Here is a 23,679-nt window from a genome sequence, read left to right as displayed (position 1 = left end):
TTCCTTAGCCAGCCGAAGCTGTTCATTAACAGCTTGGGCAGCCTTGGAACGGGCCTCGAGTCGAGCCTGAACTTCAACCTCGAGGGCCTTGAAGGCCTTCTCCTTTTCCGCAGCCACTGTGGAAAGCCTTTGGTTCTCCTCCCGGACAGCCCGCGCCTGAGCCACTTCTTTAAGGCGAGCTGCTTTTAACTTGTCGTTTTCACGACAAAGCAGCTCGACGCGCGGCTGCATCCGGGCCAGGAGAACCCGAAGCTCATTGGTTAGCCTACCCTCCTGGTAGCTAGCCATGGCTTCCCCCAACGCACCACTGGGAGCAGCGTGACGAGCCCATTCCACGCACTCCACAGGGGTGCGAAGGGTTGTTCCTCGGCGAATGTTCCATCGTGGAACATACACTTCATTGGAATCCGACAGTGCAAAAAACATAAAGCAGTTAGGAAAAGATGATAAAAAAATATGAAAGGGGTCAAAAGAACCCTACGCACCTGTAGGGTCAATAACAGACCGATAGCCGCCGAACCCATCACCTGAACCCAAGGGAAATCCATCCAAGAGGTCAGGCAGATGGGAAGGTGGCAGAGATTGGCGAGAAGCCCCATGCGTACCTGATGGATCGGCCGTCGTTGCCGATGACGGGGGCATGGTAGCAGCCGTCGCGGTCGCCGCCGCGGAATCCGCAGCAATAGTAACCGCCGGCTCGGTGAAAGATGCTGTAAAAATCGCACTCACAGCCGGCGGTGACGTCATCTCAGCTGGAACAGTCGGCTCAAAGGAGTGAGCAACTGAACCAGCGGAAGCAGGCGCAGGCGCCTGGGTCGACGCCTCAGGTAGGCTGACCAAGCCTACCGTCATTGGTGGAGAGGTACTCCTCTGCGCTCCACCCTGGAATGCGTCAACATCCACGCCTGCGTAAAGAAGATAAGTGTTAAATGATATTAAGCTATGAAGTTAAAAGACAAGAAGTTTGTACTTACGGGTTTTCTTGAGCCTAAAGGTACGGAGAGGCGGGGACGAACCCGATGGAGCCGGCCTCTTTGCGCCGGTTACCGTCGTCTTCTTGGGCTCTCCGGAGGTGACAGTCGCGGCCTCCGGAGCGGTGGTCTTATCGCCACCGGGATTCCCCGCCACCTCTTCGCTCTCGGTCTCCGAATCAGACCGAGGCGCCGGATCGGCAGTGGAGGCCACCTTCTCCTTTCCCTTCCCGCCGGCAGCCTTCTTCTTCCGCACCAACGGAGGACCATCTGCGGATTCCTCATCAGAACATACGATTAGAGGAATTCCAGCAGAGGTTTCAACATTGAGGGGTCGAGGGTTGAATAGCGCCTTACCTGGCCGCCTGGCGCTCAGGATCTCGTGGCCTAGCGGGTAGACCTCCACGAACCGATCCGCAGTTTGTTCTAGGGTGGGCAACTCGTTCTCGTCTAGAGCGCGAGTACCCTTCCGAGCGGGACCGTCAGCCTCCCGCGGGTTCAGGAGCGACTGCAAGTCGTTCCCCTCTGAAATAAACAGGAAAGAAGTTAGAAGAAATTAAAAATCAAAAAAAAGGAAACAAAGCATACCGTAAGGAACAGAGTTCGAACCGTATTCAAGGACGATTGGGATTTTTTGCGCATCCGCCGCCTTCCACACCCGGCTCATCCCCAACATCACCATCCCGGACTCCGCAAACCGATAAACCAGAGATTGGACCCGGGAAATCCTCGAAAACCATTCCGCCTCCTCGTAGTTGGAGGCGTGAAGGCTGGGAAGAGCTTGCCCGTTCTTAAACTTCATGGCAAGGGGGATGGCGCGAGCGGATATGAAGAAGAACTCCCGCTTCCACGCGCGAAGACTGCGCTCGGTTGCGCAAATCTTCAAACCCTTTATCCGGGTTATCAACGTATACCACCCCTGGATGCACCTCCAGGTGTAGAAGGTCATCAGGCGGTCAACATAGGGCTCAATGCCCAGAATCCGGCACACCCACTCGAAGTGGCGAATCTTGGCGATCGCCATGGGGTGCAACTTGGTCAAATGAACACCGTGCCTCTCAAGGACACGGTAAACAAACTTTGTCAATGAGAACCTAAGATTCCCATAAACAAAGAATGCAGCATATACCCCGATCTTGCCTCTGGGGGCATCGTACACAGTCTGATGGGGTTCAGGAAACTCAGGCTCGAGAGACTCGAGCATGAACTTCCTGACGACGTACTGGTACAGATCGCCAGGCAGAGCACACTGGCACTCGCCAGCAGTACTCTTGTCATCGGCTGTAGATTTAAGATCACAAGACGACATCTTGCAAAAGAAAGAAGAAAACGGTTTCAAGAGAATGCTCGACTGAAAGATGAGTATTCGCCGGAAATCGTTCTAAAGATGAAGAGAAAAGTGAAAGTGTGGATTACAAAGAGCCCTCTCCCCCTTTATATACTAATCGCAATTAATGCGATGAATTTAATGGCGGAGGAGAGAGAAATCGAAGGTGCAATGAAACTATGACACGTGGCAAAAAGCAAGCTGGCAACAGCTGTTGACAGGACGCATACCATTAATTTCGCGGCCACGCGCCCGAAAAATCGCGCCCACGCGCCTGAAAAAGCGTCTGGAATGACCATGTACTGTCACGTCACCATAACTTCCTGCACGTTCTGACACAGTCAGAAGAAACCGTCGCACGACGTTTCAGAGGTTTGGACTGTTCTTATCCTTTCACCAACCTTTCGAATTTCAAAAATTCAAAAAGATTCAAAAGTAAGCGGGAAAATACCCCTTACCTTGGCAACCAAGTAACCGTAAGACGGATGCGGGTACAGTGTTAAGGCAAAACCCTTCACATACCTAGCACCCGCAGGGAATTGAAGCCAAGAAAACCTTGGCAAACAAGTAACCGTAAGACGGATGCGGGTACATTGTTTAGGCAAAACAATTCACATACCTAGCACCGGCAGGGAATTGAAGCCAAGAAAACCTTGGGAAACAAGTAACCGTAAGACGGATGCGGGTACAGTGTTAAGGCAAAACCCTTCACATACCTAGCACCCGCAGGGAATTGAAGCCAAGTATACCTCGGCAAACAAGTAACTATAAAACGGGTGCGGGTACAGTGTTGAGGCAAAACCCTTCACATACCTAGCACCCGCAGGGAATTGACGCCAGGAATACCTTGGAAGTAAAGTAACCGTAAGACGAGCGCGGGTACAGTGTTAAGGCAAAACCCTTCACATACCTAGCACTCCGCTGGGAATTGAAACCAAGAAGGATCTTCTGAGCAATGCTTGCGGAAACGGAAATAACAACCCCGCATAACGGGAACGTCGAGAACTACGTTGTTTGAAGCTCTAGGATGGAATTGGTGGTTTTAACATAATTGATCACTATGTTCAAAACTACCAAAACCTCATGGAGAATCCACACAAGTGGGACTCAACGCTCCTGACTTGCGAGAAGGTTACAGACCTACCCGCATCATACCCAAAGATCAAGCAGGAAAGTCGGGAATTTCTGCAAGTGACAAGGACTTCCGCGGGAAGAATCCCCATGGAAAACCTTAAAAACCCTTTTCAAAACCCTTTGCTTAAGTCCAAAAGTTCACCTCACTTTATTAAACACTCATGAGAAGAACATTGGACTGGGGGGACTTGAAGAGGTAGGTCCCAGCAGAGCCCAGTTGGACCCGCAAGACTCAACTTGAAGAGGGACGTCTGCGCAGAAACCAACTGGATCCGCAGGACCAACCATGCTCAGAGACGTGACGTCCTTACGCGCAGTACGCAAGCTGTTCCCGCAGGAAATGCCTCCCAATGGTGAAGGACTCCGCCTGTTCCCGCAGCTTCGGATACAAGCCATCAGGGAAGGCCACCCGCGCAGCAAGGCTACACGCACAAGGCACTTAGCTCTCAATCACTCAGTGTCACCTGAGGGAATGAGCAAAGCCGGGGACAATCCCGCACAAGGGCGGGAGGGGGAATACTCCCGCCCAAATAAGCCAGTCCGTACGATACGGGAAGATCTTCTGTACTGTACCTGACGAGGTATGGGCAAAAGATCTGACTAAAGATACGACAGCTTATTGACAACGGTATGGCGAGCAGCATGCTCCTGTACTGTATGTCACTATTAGCCACTGCTTACTCACCAACTACTGCCATACCACGTGCATAGCCGGCAGTTGGTGGAAAAGGAATAGTACACAGCAGGCCTGGTCACTATCAGCCGCTGCCTACCCACCAACTACCAGCAGGGCACGTGCGTAGGCCACAGTTGGTAGAACAGGAATACTATTCAGCAGGCCACACCTCCTTGGAAACCTACCTTCGGCTATAAATACCACAAATGGTATGACCATCTGAGGATATCTTATCATATCTACACATTATCATCATATTATACCTGATATCTGCTCTAGCAATCTCTTAATATACTTTTATATTTAAAGAGCAATCTAGTCTGTTTCTCACGCCGGAGGGTGGTCACAAGGAGGAACCCCCCCTTCTCAGTGACAAACTCACGGTGTCTGTTTTGCAGGTTATCAGAAGAACCATCCTTTCTGGGTCTAACCCCTCGTGGGAAACATCTATCTAACCCCCAGGTTACTTGTAATCTACCCCGGGGTCCGGTTAGTGTTTCTTCAACATATTTACTTAATTGTTTTACTTAACTCACTGAGTTTATAACAGCTTATTTGTATCTTTTTAAACATGTGTGAGGTACATGATTGGTGTAACGTTGGATTATAGTTTATTAGTTTATTTGAGCTCACTAAAGATCAAGGTTGCAAAAATCGCTAGGCGGACCGTAGGCGATCGACTGGGGAGTTAGGAGTACACGGCCTTAGTCGGAGAGTACTCGGGGATGGCTCACCAAGAACTCGGCCTAGGCGGGGATTACTCGTTGAGTACACGACACCTAGGCCTGATTTTTACAACCATGCTCAAGATTCAAGAATAGAAGATCCTTACTAGATAAAAATTTATTTGCCTTATTGCCTAATTGGAAATGTTTTGGACTTGTATTCCTTTTAAAAGTTACATGAAAATTTTATTACAACAATAGCTAAAGGTCATATGCAACTTCTCCGGTAGTAGCAAGCAAGCTCAGTTGTAACTTGTAAGTCACTACTAAAAGATGACACTGGAAACTAACCTGGTCTATGGTAATTATGCTCGGTGGAAACTATTACATAGTAGCAGACTTCCCAGTTCCCATTGATATAGTTAATAATTGCACTTTGATGCACTCTTTCACAAAAGTTTCAATGTTACATTCCAAAAAATAAGGTGGTCTACTGTTATATAAAGCAAGTCATTTAGTTTCTTTAATAATCACAAATCATTTTACATAAAAGAACATTTGTTCATTGTGGAGACTTTCTCTCTTATCGGTTATTGATTTCGTATACCATTAACTAGTTTAATCTGACTGTAATTAAATACACAATTAACATAGATTTTCAAGTTAAATCAAAATACGGAACCTAAAAAGATTAACGTATTTTGTCATATAAATCCTTTAAACTTGTTCGTGACATGACACAATTCGAAAAATTAGAAAATTCGAAGGGCAAAATTTTGCAGGGCGAGTCACATTTTCTCTTAAGCACCCTAAAGGTGGCATAGGCCGCATAGCACGCCTATGCCCGAACTAATGGACAGATTGTCCATAGGAGTACTCCGGGATATAAGCCAGGGCAATAAAAGTGGAGCATACGACGATGTAGCTCACCATTTCCGGTTAATAAGATGTCAAAGCGTCTTTATCTCTATAAAAATTCTAATAAACCCTAGGAGCCTCTTTTCTGACTGGGAAGTTGAGCTTGAGCTTTCAGACGAGATGCCTTAGTCAAGAAGTATGCTCCTTTCACTCTCCCTCTCCCGCCATGGAACATGCCCGGGTCTACCACAAATGGGGCTTTTAAGTAAATTCCAAAATAAGGTAATATAGAGAAAGGTTAACATAGGAGATAAAGTCGTGAAAAAGATTCTTTCCGGACGTGAGAGATCTTGGCTACACCGTGCTCACACTCTCAGGCTACATCTATGAAGAAAGGGAAAGCACTTTCGAGTTCCATTGTGAAAGACATAATTTTTTATGAAGAATTCATCATGATATATCTGATCCATGCATAATATCATGAACATGATACAAATACATTGCTAACATCAAGAAATGGAATAATCGAGAATCCCGAGTAACAGGCCAGACCGCTAAAGGGAATGAAATTTTGAACATATAAGGAGAAGGTACATGCGGAAGAACGACGACTACATTTGTTGTGGACACATCCTATATGGTATGTCTGATTCCCTCTTTGATATCAGTCAAGATGTTCAATTCCCGAAAGAACTATGAGATTCCCCTTGAATCAACAAATATTTTTACGGAAAAGTACATCTTTGCATAACCTTTTTCTGTCCTGTCTAATTATTGATTTTGAATACCTGCGAAATACTTAATCTAAGGCTATTTGTTATGGATGGTTTAATGTTATGGTGATGTGGCCTCCACTTAATGCTGGCTACACCGCGCGAGCGGTGTTATGTAGGAGGTAGAAATACATTAAAGGCGCAATGACGGTTACATAGTGGCTCCACCCACTAACAAAATCAAAGTTTTTTTATTGGTTCTTTCTTCTTTATTTCTTCCACCATCATAAGTTCATAACTAGCTAGTTAAATTTAGTGAGTTAGTTAAAGCTCAGGTGAGCTAGTTAAAGCCCACTGCTTATGTGATGGTGACGTGACGCTTTAACGTCCTCACTAGTTAAACCAAAACACTTAGCCTAAAAGTGATTAAATACGTGATTATGAGATTTATCAAAATCGGATTAAAATAAGATATGGACTAGGGTCTATTGTTTTTAACACTTATTCCTATACAACTTTCTCGAATTTATTTATGTAAAGGTAAATGTTTTACTTGTAAGTATATCATGGCAATTAAAATCATCTAATTAACCAATATATAACACAATTCAAGTGGGATACAAATTTAGGTTTGCAAAATGTCAAAGAAAATGAAATGTACCCTGACCCATATTCTCACCAGCCAACAACGAAGGGACCACAACAATAATATTAGTTTCCAACCTCATGCATCAAATCCTTCTATAAATACAAACCTCCAACACACTAGTTTCCTCATCTCTTCAAATCTAATTAAAATGGCTTCAAAAACATTCCTTCTTCTTGCCTTGGCTTTTGCAGTCGTTCTTCTCATTACCTCAGAAGTAGTCTCAGCCTCCAACAGTAAGTATAAACTTAATTAACTCCAAACATGTTTTGGGCATGTTCACACACTTAAAGTTTGTAGAACTCTTACGTATGGACGACAAATGTGACGTGACATGAACAAATTAATCGAATAAGCCTTTCATGATGCAACGTTTAGAGAAATTAATTAGCATCTCAAAGTGTTCAATCTATAATACTGTTATACATGCGTATTTATATTGTGAAATTATATAGTACTATCATATAAGGTTTTTTTTCTAATATGTAAAGTTGGTTTTCTCGCATCTCTCTCTTCTATTATATATTTTGTCACGTACATGTATGGTGAAGTATAAAAGTTTATTTCCAATCTCTTTGCTATTAAATAAAGTGATTAATTATATTTAATTTAATAAAAATATGACTACACCATAAGCATATTCTATAACTTATTTTATAAAACGTTTTTGAAAAATATATAATACGTTAGTCAAAATAAATATTTTTGAAAATCATTTAGTTAATCTGTGTAATACACATGTTTCTAACCTAATTATAAATACTATGTAATGATGCAGGTGAGATTGACGGGCGCGGAGGATACAATGAGGGCGGACGTGGAGGATACAATGGTGGACGTGGAGGGTACAATGAGGGTGGACGTGGAGGATACAATGGTGGTGGACGTGGAGGATACAACGGTGGTAGTGGACGTGGAGGGTACAACGGTGGTGGTGGTGGACGTGGAGGGTACAACGAGGGTGGACGTGGAGGATACAATGGTGGTGGTGGTGGACATGGAGGGTACAATGAGGGCGGACGTGGAGGATACAATGCCGGCGGACGTGGAGGACACAAGGGTGGTGGAGGAGGACATGGAAACAAAGAAACTCAAAACTGATGACGTATAAGTGGAGAATAAAATGAAACATATGTAATAATATCAGTCATTAGAAGATGTTTCATCATGCTATAATGTATGTTATTTATGTAATAATAATTGGCATGATTTCTTTGATAAGAAACATCCAATTAATATGTGGGAAATAAAATTGGACTTTCGGATGATCAAATTATGTACAATAATATAATATGGTTATGTATACCTGCATGCATGCTTTGTTATTGACTCATTGTAGGCCAATGATCGGTATGTGAAATTAATCATGCTTGCACAAGGCCAGTCGTGGGCCAACGAAACTAGACGAGAGCTTTAAGCCCACATTTAATTAAGCCCTTAAAATTAAAAATAAAAAAAAAAGTTATATAGATATATTATAATGGGCTAAGTAAATTAAAAATTATGTATTGGTATGATGATACACTTGATTGTTGCTAACTTGTAATAATCATTATTTATTATTTTATTTTAATGAAAGGGTCATAAAATCTTTTAAATTAGGCATTTAAAATCAATGAGTCATCTTACAGAACGAAACTAATACAATACTTATGTAATTGGATAAATAAATACCCATTAACCTACTTAATTAAAAAAATTACAGATATTATTCAAACTATAACTTTGAAATATGTTGAGGATAAATCTAAATTTACACAATATACAATAGTTAACAACTTATTAATTACATATTATTTAATAAGGAAAAAAGATATCCAAGTTTTCTAATTGTTTGAAGCAAGTCATTAAAACATTTTTATAGCAAAAATCAATGCACTTTCAATTTAGGTTTGAATTTGTAAAAGTTTTTATATTATAAAAACTTTTATAACTTTTAAAATTAAATGGCCTAATATTATAAAATAAATATTAAACTCCCTTGCCCCTCTAGTGCCCCTTTTGCGCTACACTCATAGCAACGCTCCTCACCATTGCTACCCACGTAGCCTGGCTAAGCATTCATTTAACATCACTACAACCCATAGTCTTATTTGTTAACTTATTCAGTTTAACAATTAATGAAAAATTTAGAGTACCACATGGATTTTAGATTTAAAACATCATCTTTAAAAGATAAACAAACCGCAAAGTGCTCTTTACTATTCATGATTTATTAGTTTTACTACTTTGTACAATTTGAAGTTCAAACTTCTTTATAGGTAAGTATATTTATTTAATGGGTGATATTATATTGACGTGTTGATATCATATACAACACTGAATGTGGCGGAGGTTATACGACATGGTTGTTGGAGTTGATAGTCTAGATGACAAGTGTCTTGACTTGGTAAACTGAAGATCACATTTGTTGACTCTGGTGTCACAATAAATTCTTTTGTATTTAGTGCTTGACTTTGTGCTCAAACCGGTAAAATGTATTCTATTTCTTTTTAATATTATAGTGTTTATGTGAAGTGTTTTATATTAAAATCAATGTTACATTTGGTTTTTATTTACAAAATTACAGTTTACTAGTTGTGGGTCAAAATCTCTCTAAGGATCCTAAGTCCCGTTATCCTGCTAGAAGGGATCCTAGACAGGTTCGGTATCCTGAACCCTTTATTTAATTCACTAATGAACATATTTTGCAGGTAATTGTTGGTGAGTTAATTAATATTAAGAGCTCTTTATATGTAAAAGTCAAACATCTGGAAAGAGTCATGTAACTGCTAAGAGTGATGATCACATTAAAGACGCAACATTAAACAGGCGGGATCCTCGACGTCGGTTACATTTGTGGAGCATATTTCAAATGAATCACCATGTAAATCACTTTCGGTAGCTAGTAGGTCAAGACTAGATCAACAAGTGCGCGGAAATAAAGCTGTCTAAGTCCAACGACTCTTTTGAAGACTTAGTTAATGACATTGAATGTAAAGATAAATCGACTACTATATTATGAGGCATTAGAAGCAATGAATTAGAAGCATTCGTAGTTTTCAGGTAGTTTGTCATCGCCTTTTCTCCTCATCACTAGCTTGCTTCCAAGAGGTGGAAGAGAAGATCTATCAAGTTGGAGAGCATATGAGATTTATCCATCGCAACATTGCATCTATCGACTAAACAAAGTAACTTTCAAAATGGATTAAGAAGGAATGTGAATAGGTATTTCAGAGTAAACTGCGGTTTTCGTCCCTATGGTTTGTCCAAATTTGCAATTTTAGTCCAATAGTTTCAAATTTGTAATTTCCGTCCCTGTGGTTTCATTTCACTTGCAATTAAACACGATCCCATTAACCTCGTTAAGTCTGGTCCTTAAACCCATCAACGTGCCCCTCATGTAAGGGCATGTTTGTCCTTTTTCTCCCCAAATAAACCCAGCCCTAATTCGCAAGCCCCCTTCACGGGAGGGTTGGGGTGTATTTGGGGGAAAAAGGACAAAACTACCCCTTAAGTGAGGGGCACACTGATGAGTTTAATGACCAGACTTAACGGCTTTTGTGTGGTTGGGTTTAATTGCAAGTGAAATGAAACCACATAGACGAAATTTGGAAATTTGAAACTATTGGACCAAAATTGCAGATTTGCACAAACACATGGACGAAAACTGCAGTTTACTCGTATTTCAGTTTTTGGACTAAATAAATAGGCAAGGAAGCCTAGGCCTTGACTGAAAGGTCCTACCCGACTCATACTTAGGACATACTTAGCTCTTGCAATCTAAAATAAAGAAATTTTACAAGAGAGCAATCTTATATCACAAAGTAACTTCACAAAACACAAGAAGGGAGAATCGAACCCATGTATCTTCAATTATAAAGCAAAGTCTTAACCACTAGAGTCTTTGCCCTATTTATATATACGTTCAATCTATATTTTATATGTGGATTCACTACAGTTTATTTTTATGGAAGTTCTACTAAAAAATCAAAAACTCGGTGGGTTTTCATAAACCGAGTGAAACCATAGTGGATCCGCCTCTTGGCAGTCACCTCATCATCTTTTTGGTTGTTAAACCAATTTCATCAAGGCGCTAAACAAAAACTTTCCCTACTAACGCCAATGCGATAACGATGGTGAGAGCTCAAAGTGTGGGTCCAACAAAAAAATCCAACAAATTAAATGAACTAATTCATATATTTATATAAAAGTAATAATAATAATTGTTGTTTAAATCCCCTTCAGTACATATGTTTAACGAGTTAATTAATTACTGTAGTGCTTATATATAGTGACATAACATCAATTTTTCTTTTTAAAATCCATCATTCACAACTAATCTGTTAGTGTAATCTTGCGTAAGTGCGGGGACCTAGTTGTCGCACTTACAAACCTAAAGGGTTATTGAGTTAGCTGGGCATTTGAATTTCGATGCCATTCGGGGTCTCTCGAAACTCGCGGATGGAGTGCCAAGAATCGAACACCCGATGCAAATTTGTGATGCATGTATGTTAGGCAAACAAACAAGATCGAATATCCCGAAAGAATCTAATTATTGTGCAAAGGTACCGCTCGAGCTCGTTTATGCCGATGTTTGTGGCGCGATTACTCCCGAGAGACACGGTGGAAACCGATACTTTTTGCTTGTTGTTGACGACTACACCCGCTATATGTGGGTTTTCACGATAAAGACGATAGACCAAGTTGCGGGCTTATTCATAGATTTCGTGAAAAAGGTGGAAAACGAAACAGGCAAGAAACTCAAAACCATACGCACCGACAATGGGGGTGAGTTTACATCCCATGTGTTGGAAGATTACTTTTCAAGTATAGGTGTGGCACATCAGTTTACGGCCCCGTACAGCCCACATCAAAACGGGGTGGTTGAAAGAAGAAATCGAACCATACTTGGTATGACTCGAAGTTTGTTAAAGGCGATGTCACTACCACAAGATCTATGGGGAGAAGCGGTTCATCACTCGGTTTATTTACTAAACCGGTCACCAAAAAAATCGTTGGAGTATTCGACTCCGTACGAGCGTTTTAAAGGAAGAAAACTGAACCTTTCACACGTTAAAGTGTTCGGATGCACGGGGTATGTAAAAGTCCTTGGTACCGGTCAAAAGAAATTAGACGACCGAAGCATTGTGATGATTCACTTAGGCACTCACCTTGGACCAAAAGTCTACCGTATGTTTGATCCGATCAAAAAGCGAGTACACGTTACGCGGGATGTCAAGTTTGACGAGTGTAAAAGGTACGTGTGGGCTGATCTTGACAAACAAGAGGGCGAAAAGGGTCTGGAATGGACCGAGTTTCTTGTTAGGTGCGATATTGAACCCGAATCAGAGCAGGTGGCAACCGGGTTTGACACCGGGTCCGTAGATCGACATGATACCGGTGAGTTGGTTCGTATCAGAAACGAAAGTGATTCATCAAGTTCAGAAGGTGGCAACTCACCTGTAAGCCCGACTAGGCCGAACACTAGCCTAAACGAAGAACCGTTACAAGTTATCTAACCGCGTCGAACTACTCGAAAGACGGTTTTGCCTAAGAAATTTAGCGACTTTCTGGTTGAAGGTATACCGACACCCGCCAAGCAAGACCCGACAACCGACGAGGTAAATCTTCTATTATTATTCTATGATGAGCCGGTTAATTTTCGAGAAGCGAATAATGAAAAACATTGGAGAAAACCAATGGAAGCGGATATCGAGTCGATTGAAAGAAACAAGACATGGCGTTTAGTCGAAGCACCACCCAAAGTAAAACCGATAGGTTTAAAGTGGGTCTATAAAATCAAAAGAGATGAAGCCAGGAAAATAACCAAGTACAAGGCCCGACTCGTAGCTAAGGGGTATGTTCAGAAATATGGGATCGATTTCGAAGAGGTGTTCGCGCCAGTAGCGAGAATCGAAACCGTTCGACTTTTACTCGCTTTAGCAGCAAACCGAGGTTGGGAAGTACATCACTTGGATGTAAAATCCGCGTTTCTTCATGGTGATTTGAAAGAAGAGGTGTACGTATTTCAACCGGATGGGTTCATTAAGAAAGGTCAAGAAAGAAAAGTGTACAAGTTGGCTAAAGCGTTATACGGTCTACGCCAAGCTCCAAGGGCGTGGAATACTAAACTAGACGGGTCGTTAAAGGAACTCGGTTTCACTCGATGTAAACAAGAACAAGCGGTTTACAAAAGGTGTTCTGGTCAAAGGCTACTACTCGTTGGAGTTTACGTTGATGATTTGATAGTCACGGGTACAAGTGTGCAAAAAATTGCAAATTTCAAAAGACAAATGGAGTCAAGGTTCGAGATGAGTGACCTCGGGTTGTTGCATTACTATCTCGGGATTGAAGTGAAGCAAAGTGATCGTGGGATAACGTTAAAGCAAAGCGGTTATGCAACGATGATCCTAAAAGAAGAAAGTCTTTGGGAGTGCAACTCGACTCAATTTCCTATGGAACCGGGCTTAAAGTTGTCAAAGGAAGATGAAAATCCGAAGGTAGATCCGACCGGTTATAGAAAGATAATCGGAAGCTTGCGGTATTTAACTCATACGAGACCCGATTTGAGCTACTCAGTTGGTTATGCAAGTTGGTTCATGCAATCACCAACTCAAGCTCATGCTCAAGCGGTTAAATATATTCTCTGATATCTAAGAGGTTCACTAGACTTTGGTATTACTTACTCAAGAGGCGGAAACAGTATGTTGCACGGGTATAGTGATAGTAGTCATGCGGTGGATATGGATGATGGTCGGAGCACCTCAGGTTTGATTTTCTACTATGGTACATCACCAATATCATGGGTTTCTCAGAAACAAGGAACGGTGGCGTTATCATCATGTGAGGCTGAATTTATGGCAGCTACATCGGCTGCATGTCAAGCCTTAAGGCTTCGGGGTTTGTTGTCAGAGATGACCGGAGAAAATGAGGAGATCGTGACATTGAAGGTGGATAATTCATCGGCTATTGCGTTAATGAAGAACCCTGTTTTTCATGGGAGAAGCAAGCACATCAACACACGGTACCATTTCATTCGGGAGTGCATCGAGAGAGAACAAATCAAGGTGGAGCATGTCAGTGGAGATTTACAAAGAGCAGACATCCTTACAAAAGCGTTGCCACGGTTGAAGTTTAACGAGATGCGAAGCTTCATCGGTGTCACAAGATTAGGGGGGGTGATTGTTAGTGTAATCTTGCGTAAGTGCGGGGACCTAGTTGTCACACTTACAAACCTAGGGGTTATTGAGTTAGTTTTCCTTCTATTCTTGTCTAACAAGTAATTGTATGGTTATAAATAGAGGTTATTTGTAATCAAGTAATCACACCAACTTATCAATCAATACAATAAAGGTTTAGACTTGAAATCTTATTGTCTTCATAATCTAATAATAGGTTTGTGCTGTGTTTTTTTTGGTGTAGGATCCCCCGATTGTTTGCCGACATGAATATGTTAATAATACTACACCATTTATTATATGTTAAATATATTATCATCAATATGACAAATCAACTTTGGCTGTATGTACATATGTCAAAATCATCTCACGGGTTGGTACATAAAATTAGTTAACTTAGTAAATACCGTTTTGACTTAAATCTCTACATTAAATCTTGTTCATACTCCTTTACATAAAAACAAATTAATATCATTACTATGATCATCATACTCAGTATATCTCACTAATAGTAAAGTTATGGTAAGATTTAAAGAAGTTAAGATGTAGACAGTCTTACCTCTACCCTTTAGGAATAGAGAGACTGTTTCCGGTGAGACCCCCAGCTTGATGGTAGTTTTGCATCACGCCTTTGACATAAGGCACATAACACTCAACCATCGGGACACCGCCGATTGGAGCATGTACCCTTGTCAATCGGCTATCAACGCCACCACATGATGTCTGATTAACCTTCCGCCACTTTTAACGTTATTTTCACGAGATTAGTAAAATAACGTCAAAATTAGTGCAATTTTACTGTTGCCCACCCGAAGGTTCACACATATATACATTATATGCGCGCACCGCAAGCAGGACGATAGAAACAACAAATTAATATATTTAACTTTAATTGCGTGACATAATTATTTTATATTTAATAACATTATCCTCGCTCCTACGTACTTGTGTACAATTACATTTCTTTTTTCAAATTTTCAATGTTATGAACGAAAAGTTTGCATATTTTTTACTAACATTTTTTTACACAACAGATGAAATAAATATTGTATTGCACTTTTGAGGTGTACACAAATTATACGTCTAGGTTTGATGTAGTTCACTATAAGTCACATGTTTTTCAACGACAAACAAATGTGTCGATAGTTTTGAAATTCGTGAAGGTTATGAACCCAAAGGGTCTTGGACTACGTGCTATGATAGTTAATTGTTATAGCGAAAATGTTTTCACGTAAACTATGTTTTTTCAAACAGATAATTTTATTGATTACTTTAGCACTAGTAATGAGCTAGAATCGGTACGACCATTACAATCACACCCAAGATAATGAACTTAAAAAGATTTGAAAACGTTCACTAATTCCCCCATTCCAACTCCATCAGATTTTTCCGGTTTTTCATACAAAGAACACTATTTCTTTTCTTGATCAAATAGACTATGTGTTTTATTTTTAAATTCACAATTAACTGTAAATGTATTAATTAGGCTACAATTTTAGAAATAGATAGTCGTATAAGTGTAAATTACCAAGTTGGTTGTTGATAATTTAAAAGTCATCAATACACACTAGTATTCTTACCCGTGCGTTGCGACGAGACAAGTTAAATGCATTAGATGCATTATCAACAAAAACCAAGTTCAAATTCGACCCAAATCCAGACTCTTTACATCATCAACAAAATGGGAAAAAAGTGTTATCGTCTAGAAAATCTGAAACTTTATATAGAAAATGAAAGCGTACCAAACATACACTCCAATTCAAAATTTAGCTCATAAAAAATTTTGACATGACACAAAACGAAACCGAATAAAATTATCAACCCGCCTACATTTGAACTCTGTGACCACAAACACTTTCAACCAAAATGCTTGTTTCGTTTAAGAACTTAAACCCGAAATCAAATGTGGTCTTTTCTAATTCTCACCAAACATGCAACCATAAGTTTGATACATTCATATCAGCAAATCAAAACTAAACTGCAAGTTTGACTCAAGGGTAAGCCAAACAGTGAATATGCACTTTTAAATCGGATATAAGTACTCAAATTTTCCAAACTACCCTTAGTTGTAAAGCTGACTCATTACAAATTTGATGTATAGTTGAGTTCCATTCACTAAAAACTCATAATTCTAAACGATAACTAGATTATTGAAGTTCCCTAAATACCCCTGGTCAAACAACGAATGACTTATGGCTTTTAATTTAGTGATTACTTATTGCTAAAAGGTACTTGAAATAGAGAATCAAACACAATTGTGTTTGTCTAATCCATTAAAGTTAGTTCTTAAAAGTACCTTGAATAGAGAAAATGTCAAGGAGATGGAATTAACCTAAAGCTTTGAGCGATTTTTTACATGTAAATCTTGATTATGTATGAGCAACTTTGTCATCGCACACATATCCCTGATAACATAAGAAAATTATACAAAATACACGTTAAACGCCATTTGTAAGTTGAAAATGAATAAAAATGAAGAGCGTTGGGAAAGCTCATCCCTTCTTGCAGCTTGTCTTTCTATTTCTATGATTTGTTTATGAAAAAGTAAATATGAGAAAATACCCGAACCTTTTTTTATCCAAATATAAAAATACATTCCTCATTGTTGCTCTTATGTGCACCAAACTACTCTCTTTTTGCAAACTCAAAGTTGTATATGACTGAAACCAAATAAAAAATCCATACACCTCACAATTTGAAAATATAGAACATGATCAAAATAATGTTGTTAATCATATTATTAAACTTCTTTTGGTGTGTTACCATGGCCTTCATAGGTTACTTCAACCAATAATTTAATACGAAAATGTTACAAAGCGTTCATGTTGTCATGGAAATGAAAGAATTGTAAACGTTAAAAAATACACAAACTGTCCATGCAGTTAAAGTTAGTAAATTTTAGTTTACTTATTTCATTTTTATATATGGGTTGGTAAGTTTAAAAGTATTTTATAAAAAATACTAAAAAGGTTGAACATATGAGCTCTAAATGAGTATGTATAATTCAGCAAACATAGCATCAACATCAATACACAAAACCTAAAGTTGATTAATGATTAAAAATTAGAATTTGGTCTAATTTGTTGCATATCTGTCCATGACTGGATTCAATAATTCTAACTTCCATAGATATGTTTCATACTGATTTCAAAGTTATATCATTTGGTCTCGAATGCAAAACACATACATCATGTTATAAAAGGTTCAAAAGAATTAATCAAATCAATGTTTGAAAGCCAATTCAGCTAACATTAACATCTACAGTTATATTTATCAATTTTTGAAACTTTAAACTACTGTAACCAAAAATAAGCAAACATATGAAATAAATATCGTACCAATTAGACGACGGGCACCACCATGTCAACGCTGCCTAGGTTCCTAAATGGAATCCCGCAACAGTAAATCTTTCCACCTGAGTACTCAACCATCACAGCTAGCAACGATGACGAAGCAAAATTACCAAACAATCCGACCGGTTCCACCACCACGCCAATGACGCCTAGGGTAGTAAATACACCCACCGAACGACTAAACCACCACACCACCGCTACTTAGGGTTTGCCACCGGCCCACGTACAAACAGTATATTCAATTTTTAAAATGCATAAAGTGTTACCCAATTTTTAACGTAGCATAAAAACCTTTCTAGATTCATCTGATTTCTTCCCTAATTTCCTACTCGAAACATCTATATTCTAAAGTGAATTTTGTTATAGACATGGGAAGTTCATGGCATGATATAAAAATCCCAGTCTTTCTACCAGAAGACAAAGAATCCAAGAAACATGATCCACCTTAAAATTGTAATGCCTGGATTAAAAAAAACAGAAAGTGGGACTTGAAATATAATACTCCCTCCATCCTATTAGAAGTGTCATGGTTTGAAAAACACAAAGTTTTAGGTGGATTGAATGATTACTTTTTTTTCTTATTAAATAATAATAATGCCCTTGGAAAATGGATCAATCAATATTGCTTATTAATGTTAGTTGTGTGTGTTTAAGGGTAAATTTGAAAATTTGCTAATAAATTTTAAAAGAAAAACATTTGTAATTAGACAAACAAAAAATGAAATATTGACACTATTAATGAGACAGATGGAGTAATATTTAATTACAATAATATATTCAGACTTGGCTAATAGCAACATAATACAACTTTATTATTTTTTTTGCTGGCTAATAACAAATTTAAATGACTATTTTATGCCAAAGCATACATGACTTGGTTAGAATAATTAAACCTAATAACACTCATCCCATAACATTACGGTAATACGAGTATTGAGAACCTCACCACATAATCAAACGGGGTCTAAGATATGAAAATTTATTATAAAAATACTTCTACTATTTCATCATAAAAATATATAAACTGAACAAACCTGAGTCCAATATTTGCAGTTTTCTAGTATTTTACAAAATATGCTTTCGTGGAGCCCGTTGGTAATACCTGTTTATGGTTTGTGTAATGTTAGTAGGTTTTACCCAAATTGTATTGTAGAGCATACATTTACTTTTGGTAGGTGCTTGTTTATGTTCGTGAAATGTTAGGTTAGAATATTAACAAATTAACATTACAACGTTCATTTTCTTATTGAACGAACATGAAGAAAATCTGGTCGTTTAAGCGTGTGTGTTCTTTCTTTTGTTTGGCTCGCTTAATATGAAAAAAATAAATAAATATTAATAAAAGAAACCTCCACGACTCCGTCACCGGTGACCACCTCCGTTCGCCGCTTTCACTGTTCCGTCTACAATGGATTGTTCAAAATTCCCTTGTTTGTTTGTATTTGAACCTGATGTTGTTTGCTTGGATTGTATTTGCTTGTTTGTTATTTGCTTGGATTGAAAATCTTGATGTTATTTTCTTGTTAGGTTGTTGGAACAAAAAAGATTGTGTGTGGTTTCTTTCTCACTTTTGTTTTTTTTATTTCAAGATTTTCTTTCGGATCGATATCCGAATCACTATCCGATCGGATATCTGAAAGTTAGGATTTGGATAATGAAATCTACTATCGGATATCCGGTTTTGAACACCCCTAGTTTTAATAGTATAGTAAAATTTTAAGAAAGTGATAATTGTTTTATTGAGGTAATTAGTATTAAATAATAATAAATGCATTAACTGTTACATCATTTAACATAAAAGTTTATTACATTGAAGGAATGATAATTAAAAAATTAGTTAATTAGGTGGAATATGTATAAATAGAAATCAATTAGTTGGCATCCCATGTGGATGACATAGTTAAAAGGTCATGTGGAAACATGTGTTGCTTTAATATAGTAGTTAGATAGGTAGAAGGTAGGGATGGCAATGAAACCCGAACCCGATGGGAAAACCCGAAACCCGACTTAAATGGGACGGGTAATACCCGAACCATTAGGGTTTGGGATTGGTTTTGAAATTTTTCGCGGGTTTGGGACGGGTTTAGGATTTCTAATATACCCGATTACCCAACCCGATTACCCGATAATATAAACCCATTTACCCGATTATATACCCGATGTACCCGATATAGCTTATTATATTATATATACTATATTCCAAATATATTATTTGTTAAAACTTGTTTATGTCAATTATGGTAATCATCTTTATAATCGATTATTTATATTTTGTCAAAACCCGGTACAAACCTAGCGGGTTTTGAGCCGGGTATACCCAACGGGTATTTTTATCAAAACCCGATAAGAGACCCGAAACCCGATGGGAAAACCCGAAACCCGACGGGTAATTACCCGATTAAAACCCGACTGGTTTGGAACGGAATTTCATAACCGGGTATGGGTTTGGGAAACCTAAACCCGACCCAAACCCGACCTATTGCCATCCCTAGTAGAAGGTAGATGTTATAATATAAGTTGTGTGTTATAAAAACTATTTTATTGAAATTATAAAACATACAAGTACATAACATAAAAAATGCTACAAATATGAATATACAATGAGATGTCACGATTATAATTTTTATTAAAACATTTGCTTTATCAAAAGGAACAATAAGATCCAAACCTCGTGGCTTAAACCACCATTTCAATACAATTAAACATCTACACATCCAGTCCAACCCAAACATTCATAAATAATTTCCCAAAATCCAAAAAAACTAATGTATATATATATATATATATATATAAAACAAAGTCTCATATATAAAAAATAACAATGAAAACATTCATTGCCTTTATTACTCAATAAATGGTGATTATAACCATTTATTTTGAAACTTTCTCCAACTTAGGAGTAAATGTTTAAAATTAAAATGTTTATTGCGTGAATAATTTATTCATAGAAATTTTATTGTCTAACATCCTATGTAGATAACTTAGTTAAAAGACATGTGAAAACATAGTTTGCTTTAATAGTATATATGTAGAAGGTAGATGTTGTTACACAAGTATAACATCATAAGTTGTAGTTATAGATTGCTTTAATAAGTTGTAGTTATAGAAACTATTTTTATTAAAATTATAAACATATAAGTACACAATATAAGAATCCTACAACTATGTATATAACAATATGATGTCACAATTATGATTTTTATTAAAACATTTAATAAAGCAACAATAAAATCTAAACCTCGTGATTTAAACCACCATTTCAATACAAACATTTATAAATAATTTCCCAAAATCCAAAAAAATAATAAAGTCTTAAAATTTAAAAAAAATAACAATGAAAACAATTAATTGCATTTATTACTCAATTAATCAATAAGTGATTATAACCATTTATTTTGAAAACTTCTCTATCTTAGAAGTTAATGCACATGTGAAAATATATTTTTGTTTTAATAGTAAATGTAGATCGGTCCCTACTTATACGTTTTATTATTATTTACTTATTAATAGTTCAATCTCAAACTGACATATCGTCGCGTAAAGACAGTACATGATCTAACTACAGTTAGGTCTAGAAACTAACGCTAATAAATTGAGTTCAGATCAATTATAATTAGATATGATTGTGTTTACAGAGTTGCAGAATCAGAATCACAAGTGAATTTCAATTGTTCTATAAGTTAAATTACTGAGAACCACTAGTAGAAAAACAAGCTTTAGATGCAGTGGAAATGAGCTTTAGACGCGGTTTTTAACCGCGTTAAAAAATAGGGCCTCAAAAGCTATACTTACTTTTAGACGCGGTTTTAGAAACCGCGTCAAATGCTTCAAAAACTGCATCAAATGCTCCACTCTAATTTCCAAAGAATCATTTTTAGCCACCCTTTTAAACCGCATCAAATACCTCCTAAACCGCGGCAAATAAACAACTCACCTTTCTAACAAAATATTTTTAGCTATCCGCAAACCGCGTCAAATGAGCATTTATAAATTACTATTATGGCGCCAAATCCAGAATTTAACCTCCCAAATCTATTTAAACCGCTCAATTTTAACAATCAAATTGATCCACCAAAATAACACAATTAACCAAAATGCATTAAATCCAAAATTTACAATATAAACTTCAAAATATAACTAGACCAAAATGCATTAAATCCATAAGTTTACAATAGAGACCGTCAATCTATTACACAAATTATAAATCTAAACTACAAATACTTCTAATCAAGTATACCAAACTTCGTAAGAAAACCCCGGCATCAAGCTCTAAAGTAAGTTGTCGATCTCTGTTTCGGTAATAAACGTCATGTCGTGCACCATCTTAAAAAGAAATAAAATATATTAAGTTAGCGTTTAAGAAAATCAAACAATTATAAAATATAAAAAGAAATACTTACAAGGTTCGAAAATTTATTTTGATTAGTATACACAAAATCAAACATATATTTGAGCACTATGAAACCACATTCCCAATTGGATGGTTGTTGTTGACACTACAATAAATAACAGTTTATTATTTAAAACACATAAATAAATCAAGTAATAAATATAAATCATACCGACACCATTGTCCATGTAAAACTGACTTCCCTAAGAGCAGACCGAATTACTTCTGAAAGAAGATATTTAGATTAATCCTTTTTTCCCGTTATCATTAGAGAATCTAAAATATATACTCGTGCCTTTTTGGGAATAATAACGAATAGAGACCAATAATTCCTACAAATAAAAAGGCTTACAGAATAATTATTTACTAACAAAATAAGAAAAAACTAATTAAAAAAAGCCATATAACATTTTAATAAACAAATATATTTTTATATCTATAAGCTTTAAACTATATGACTTGTATAATACCTCGATATATAAATGCACAATATGTGAGCCACCCAGACCGGAGCCATCAAAAGTCGGTCTTGTGCGCACACTTTGTATCTTCTGGCTCACGTTCACCTCTAGGGTCTTGTCCACCCTTTTCCAACAATCTTTAAAATACCCTCCTTGAACTTGTGTTTTCCCTATAAACTCAACATCAAATATTACATGAATTAATATATACAAATACTTATAAAAAACTTATATTCATATAACGTCAATACCTATACAATATGAAACCGCCTGTGTTCGGCCCCCTTGCTCAGTTCCAAGAGTTTCAATTAATGGATCAGATTGCCCATTACCTTAGTTCCATCACGTTTCATATTATTCTCAACAACAATCTATATATAAAAGTAAGCATATGTAAAATATAAATGTTCAAGCATTCGACAGATTTAATATATAGAAATAAATATATATTTTTACTTACCATTTTCTGACTGTTGCATCCTATTGACCGATGTCATCTTTGTCAGTTTCTGAATCCATATCCCTTCTTGTCGCGACCCACAACTGACAAAGAATGTCTCCCATTTCAACAAGTTATGGACAACTTTTCACTAGTGAAAGACAACTAGTCCTTATTCCATCAATAAAGTGATGAACCTTGCCTGACTTGAATAATTAAACCAACCCGGACGCTTTTATGTCTGGTCCTATGAAATTGGGGTATCTTAAAATAGTGAACCCACTGAAAAAATTCCTCCACTGACAGGACTAGAAACATATGAAAGCAAAGTTTAATTACTTCATATCTATTTAAACAAAATCCAAATTGTATATATATATAGATAAAAGTTGGATGTCGGTGCCATAAAGGTTTATTTTGGAATTAGCTATTTTGGCTTTTATGTAAGTATTTTGATGAGTAAACCAATTCTGTCTTGTGGTCTGATGGTTACTTTAGTAGTTGGTAAGGCTTTGTTATTGTGTTTATATGACAGGAATGCATGTTCGAACCCAACTTCTAACAAGATGTTAGATTTTTGCTATTTTTTCTTTCTTTTGTATGTTGGAGATCAGAATTCAATTTTTAAAAAATCTCGCTTTTTGTTTCTTTTATGTTTCATATTATTTATTACTATTATTATTTTCTTTTAATATGTCCATTTTATGAAACTATTATATGAGTTTATAGCGAACCTATTCAATACCGATCGAATTCGCGTCAACTTGTCGCCACAATGCCCGGTTTTTCTGGTCAAATAAACGTTGTGTTAAATGTTATTTTTGGTATCATAAGCTATACGGGTGGCGTTACTGTAATGAGTATTTACTAATTTATTTTTAGGGTT

General features: G+C 37.6%; 1 long non-coding RNA gene across 1 annotated transcript in view; it reads left to right on the top strand.

Moving 5' to 3' along the window:
- Nucleotides 1–6,436: 6,436 nt before the first annotated feature.
- LOC143549052 (uncharacterized) overlaps nucleotides 6,437–23,679 on the top strand; it is a 39,853-nt gene continuing 22,610 nt past the window's right edge. The window contains exons 1-2 of the long non-coding RNA XR_013138068.1: nucleotides 6,437–7,226; nucleotides 7,769–7,903. This is a non-coding gene — a long non-coding RNA (uncharacterized LOC143549052). The remainder of the gene's footprint in view (nucleotides 7,227–7,768; nucleotides 7,904–23,679) is intronic.

Source organism: Bidens hawaiensis, unplaced genomic scaffold (genome assembly GCF_021521415.1).
Source record: "Bidens hawaiensis isolate Kalapana, Puna unplaced genomic scaffold, B.hawaiensis_p1.1 tig00015384_1, whole genome shotgun sequence".
In the NCBI taxonomy this organism is placed as follows: Eukaryota; Viridiplantae; Streptophyta; class Magnoliopsida; order Asterales; family Asteraceae; genus Bidens; species Bidens hawaiensis.
Note: the sequence above shows the minus strand (reverse complement) of the source record. Positions and strands in the feature narration are given on the sequence as shown.